This window comes from Medicago sativa, chromosome 2 (genome assembly GCF_051527215.1).
Source record: "Medicago sativa cultivar Bolivia chromosome 2, Bolivia_mono, whole genome shotgun sequence".
In the NCBI taxonomy this organism is placed as follows: Eukaryota; Viridiplantae; Streptophyta; class Magnoliopsida; order Fabales; family Fabaceae; genus Medicago; species Medicago sativa.
In genome coordinates this window covers 17,047,913-17,054,218 of record NC_140750.1, presented here as the reverse complement: position 1 = coordinate 17,054,218, position 6,306 = coordinate 17,047,913, and positions in this window count along the sequence as shown.

Sequence of the window (6,306 nt, the reverse complement as noted above, 5' to 3'; positions counted from 1 at the left end):
GGTTGAAGCACAAAAAGAGAGAAAAGAAAAGGGTGGGTGAGTATGTTTGTAAATTTAGATTAAGAAATGGTACATTGGAATTGGGTGTGAAGGAGTCCTTTTATAGACAAATTTTGTGAGTATATTTCCGCTCAAATTTTGTGAGTGTATTTTCAAGACGCGGTTCTTTTTCAAACGTATGCCTTTTCATTACATTAAAATATTTGCTGGATTGAGAGATTATCATGAAATCTCTTTTTACATGGCTTATGTGGAAGATAATTCAATTTGTTTTTTTTTAAATTGTTCTTTTTCCAATTATATATACCTTAGCTTATTCAACAATTGTTAGATAAACTGTACCTGGATAATTCCAAGAATTTGAAATAATTATGCTCATATTATTTTATATATTTTAAAATTAAAAAGAAATTCTTGTACAATGATAAGAATGGTGATATTCTACATAGTTCAAGTATCCATTGTAGTCTGTCTTTTTTTACTTGATGTAAAAAAAAGGCAATACAATAAGTGATACGATAAATATGAATTATCGGACATTTAAAATTATTATTTACATTTATAAAATAAAAATGTTTCATGAGATGGAAAATATTATATAGTTATTATGAGTTTTCTAAAAAACGAATGCGAATCATTTAATTTTTACTATCAAATCAGCGGCCAACGGCAACATACGAATTGCGATTATTATTTTTTGGGTCTATTTTTTAAAATTGGAAAAATTATTATTGATATGCATGAGATTCGAACCACAAAAGGACTGAAAGTAACCCATAAAAAGACCACTATTAGGTTATTGAAGATAATGCGTGGTAGAAGAGTAAATATTAATTTGAAAACTCCATGATTTTTAAAAGGTATGTGTTATTTATTGTATGTGTCATTTCTTACCTCGTTTCTAAATCTTTTTTCATAATTCTTTTGTTTATAATAGTGACCGAATGGTGTATAAGTTTGAATTCTAAGTTAAAAGTTAAGTTTAATTTCTCTCATAGATGGGTGTAAAATGACAATTAGTGTTGGGTTAATTAATAATAATTTCCATCTTCCTCCATTCTTTTAAGAACAATTTGAATCTACTTATCACTTTTAAAAAATATTATTTAAATTACTATGAAATAAATCAAAACTATGACACCCCTAAAAATTATTTTAATCAATTATAATATATTATAATTTAAAAGGAAAAGTATAATTTTGAAATAAATTAATTATTTAAAGTAATAATCATCTCTAATTTTATTTATTATGATAAAAAAAAATCATCTTTAATTCATTACATTTCGTGTATGGTAATTTTTTTTTTAAGGAATTGTGTGTATGGTAATTGGTATGTATACTCTTGCAAATAATTAAATACGGCTCATTATTGTTTTTCTATCACTCAATACCAAATGCCAGCTAACCCTAGGCTTTGATTTGTTAAGATTCATGTATATAATTTCCAAACAATTAAATTTTTTTTTTACATAAATAAATAATTATGCTTAATTCTCTATTGAACCTAGCTAGTGGATCCGTTTATGAAATAAATTTTTTTGGTTCTAGCTACCTTTCATAAGATGAACTAATCTAACATGGATTAGTCAAATCAATGATAAGTACTTTCATGATTCTCATTTTATTTTGATTTAATAAAGCAGAAAATGGGGTATCTTGTTCTCATAAAATCACATTCTAATTATCTAAGTAACTTTCTAGAACTCGGAGAATGCTTACCAAGATATTTTCATTTAACTTCGTACTGGTAATTTTTTTTTCCGATTTTACTTGTTTGAAAAGGCAATAGCAAAAGATAGAGAAAAAAAAAGAAGAATATATGAAGGGTAATCATAATAAAAATGGGAAATGTTAACTTGTGCTTTTGGGGCATAAGTTAATAAACCGAATGTATAATGTTTTTCTTGGAACTTGTGCATTCAATGTTTTAAAAATTACAAAAGTTATACTTTCAATACAAAATTTATTTTTAATTTCCATTTTAAGCTCCTTAACTTGTGCCCTTAGGGCACAAGTTAACATGACTTAATAAAAATTTATGGCTAAAATATGGTATTGGTCCCTGCAAAATAGGCCAGTTTTGGTTTTAGTCCCTGCAAAAAAATTTTATAGTTTTTGGTCCCTGCAAAAATATGCCAGTTTTGGTTTTAGTCGCTGCAATTTTTTTTATAGTTTTTGGTCCCTGCAAAAAATTTTGTTTTTGGAAATAGTCTCTGACCCCAGTTATGTGATGATTTGTCACTTTTATAAAATAAAAAATAATTATTGTATCTGTTTTATTATTATTTTTTAATTAAATAATAATTATTGATATATAAATTATAAAAAATAATATTCTTTTTATTAAGTAAACACATCTGCCACATATGCACAAAAGTGACAAATCATCACATAATTGGAGTAAGGGACTATTTCCAAAAACAAAAATTTTTGCAAGGACCAAAAACTATAAAAAACAATTTGCAGGGACTAAAACCAAAAATTGCCTATTTTTGCAGGGACCAAAAACTATAAAAAAAAATTGCAGGGACTAAAACCAAAACTGACCTATTTTTGCAGGGACCAAAAACTATAGAAAAATTTTGCAGGGACTAAAACCAAAACTGGCCCATTTTGCAGGGACCAATACCATATTTTAGCCAAAATTTATTGACGGTTAAAATGTTTAGTCTACTTCTCTGTTTTTACGTGTTCTTGTATTGGACATTAGCATGGCGTCCATAAGTAAATACTGAATTTCTTTATTTTTTTTTTGTTGTTGTTGTTGTTAAATCTCAGATTTTTAGGGGAAGAAAAAAATAGTTGTGTCGAATAGTTGATGTAAGGAGTGCTCATTGTGTTTGAAAATGTGACCGATTTCTTTCATTTCATATAACCCATATCCAAGAAAATCATAAAAGATGCATCGTTGATCGATGATTGTTTGATGATCCAGATAAATGATAGAATTGAAGTAAGTTGTTAGAAATGAGAGCGAGAATCATTGTCACATAACCTAGCCAATGCGAAACCAATGTACAAATAGATCCAAAACAAGTTACAATGCAATAACAAATGATCAATATCCTCATTAGATCCGCAACCACCCACACATAGTCGCGGGTGATTCTGAAGTAAACCCCACCGCAAAAGATTATCAATAGTAGGAATGTGGCTCTGATCAAGATGATGCCAAGCAAAAAGACTAGTTTTCAAAGAAATTGTCTTGTGCCAAATGATGTCCGAAATTTTTTGAACTGTATCATTTTCCTAAGATGTCAAGTAGTGATGAGATCTTGTAGTAAAATTTATTTTTGTGGGTCGAATACCTATTGTATTTCACGCAACAAATATCTTCTGTATTTCGCGCCACAAATATCTTACAATGCTAATATTTGTATATATATAGGGAAATGGTAACTTGTGCCTTAAAGACACAAGTTAAGGAACTAAAGATAGAAACATTTGATTGGAAATTGTGCATTTTATGTTTTAGAAATTTAAAATCTTATATTTACGAGACAAAATTTATGTTTTAATTCCATTTTTACTTTCTTAACTTGTACACTAAGGACACAAATTAACATCACTCTTATTAGCTAAAATATATAGCCAAGCAAATTATGTGAATAGTGCAGTGTATTTTGTTAAATTCCGAACATGTATTTTAAAATAGAGGAGTAGTTATTATGATGAATGAATATGAATAGGATGCCTGGATTAATCTCTCTTTTAGTGAATGAATTGAATATATAGATCATGGATTAATCTCTCTTTTTGATTCCAAGTAAGAAAAAGAATATTGCGCAAGTCACTAATATAGTAATGCAACTAATAAAGATTAATAATACGCATAGAATTTAAAGATAGGCAAAATGATATATAGAGTTTAAAGATACAGGATGCACTAAATGTACCAAAATTAAAATTGCATAGGATTTAAGCAATCAACAAGAATAATGAGTTCTGCTCCAAAAAAAAATGAGTTGAAATTTAAAGGACTTACATACTACAAAGGACAAATGATACTTTAACATAAAAAATTTGAGGACAAATATGATGTTTTTAACACGCACACAAAACTAAAATCACGTCCATTCAGAAACATTAGAGCATAGTTTATGATTTTCACTACCGTTGTCATGAATGTGTTTGGAGCATCAGATTCAAAACTTACAATATTGTAGGGGAGTCCGGGGGAAGTCGATCCGGAGAAATAACGAGCCATTGTTTACTCCAAGATCATAAGACAAGGAGAGATCACATCTCTATTTAAAACCTTAAGGTATTAAGTATATGTGTTATCTCTCTTATATATCCAATATTTTATTCATTCATATGTTGGGGGAGTCTAGGGAAGTCAGGAGCAATAACAGGCTCTTGCTGGCTCTAGGATCACAAGAGAAGGATGCTTCACATTTAACCTAAAACCTAAAGGTATTGGGTATATGTGTCATCTCTTTTATATATCCAACATTTTATACGTTCATAAGTGATGTGAGACTTAACCACTCACATTTGAAATCCAACAATCTTATCCCACATGTATGAGTCTCATCTCCTATACCAGGATCCAACGCAAAATTCACTCCCGCTCCCCTGCAGAGCTGAACAAGAGCTTTGATCGCACTTGTTGGGGAGTTCTTGGGCGGGTGTAACAAAGAACCAATTCTTCACGATTACAAAAGAGAGTGACACCACAACTCCACCTAAAGCCTTTAGGTATATCAGGTATATAAATCACTTTTCATATATCCAATAAATGAATTGGAATAAAATTTAGTTTTATATTTTTTTTCTTTATCTTTCTAATAAAATGATATAAATAACATTAATAATAATTATGAGAAGGAATGTAAATTTTAAAGAGAGAAGTTTTCATTGAGGTGTTTATATTTAACCAGCACAAATAGTTCTTTGATTTATAAGAAAAAAAAGTGCATAAGAACAAAATTTGTGACATATTGTTTGCTAATTGGTGTAGTAGCATGTATGCTTAGTGTTTAAGTATTGTTTGCATATGGGTTAGAATACCCTTGTTTGTTATAATGTATTTGGCTTATCAAAAACAAAAACACATAGAAAAATGAAATAAAACAATTGTGTGAAAATACCACTTAGAAAACAATTATGGGAACAGTATACGCGGGGTTTTTTAAAACTCCCGCATACCAATTCCTGAAGGTTGAAAACCCCCGCAAAATAGCTTACCCCCTGCAATCTAGACGTGTTTTTTGTAGTGAAACCAAAACCTATCCCCCAATAAATACATTTAGAAAAATTATTTACATATCATAATTATTTGTACACAATATTTTGGCGCACACACTAAAATACATATCATTTAACTATTTTAAAATACACATATTTTTTCTTTTTGTACCTTTTTTTAGCATGTGAGTGTGTTCAAATGATAGTGATCACCCAAGACTTTCTTTAACATTTAAATGATATAGGATATGTGAGATAATTCATGAAACATATAGGGGCCTTTCTTCAAGAATCCTTTCCATGACAAGTAAACACCAGAAGTAAGTCATTTGTTAGAGGGATCACCACCCCCTAAAAACATTAAATTAGACTAGCGTAAAAAGCAAACAAATGTTGTTTGGTCTCAAAGCATATGGGAAACAAATCAAACACCCCAACAACTCTCCTTTATTCTCCCTCCCCCTTCAAAACCCATAAATATGCTTGTTAAATAAGCTGGACCGAATGGAGCAAAAAAAGGAAATCCAAATATAAATTTCCTCCCAAACAAAGGTCATCTTCCACAAACAAATGTTACTCTCAAACACCACCCACCTTCTTACCAAGATACGGAACACTACCCACATTGAAAGAGAGTCGACCCTTACATTATGCAAGAATGAGTTTGTTGTATTATATATCCAATATTTCTAAAGAAAACTTCTAGGAAAGAAAAGCCAATCCGAATGAAAAGCAAATATTTGGCATGCCAAATAAGAAGCATTGAAAATGACTTTTTTTAATGGCAAACTTATACATGTGTGTATGAGCGCGCGTGTATATATCATAATCATATCAGGTGAGAGCATTAATTATTATAAAAGATGTGAGGAGTAAATAATAGCCCTGGATTTAAATCAATGATTTTGTTGTTTAAGTTTTAAAACTACACACGCTAACTTTTGTTTTCAATACACGCGTGTTCCATTGTCTTTATCTCACACTTCATACAGAGACTGTGTGTCCCTGCATCTTCTTCACCCTCAATGTTAATACATACATACATACATACATACATACATACATACATACATACATACATACATACATACATACATACATACATACATTAAG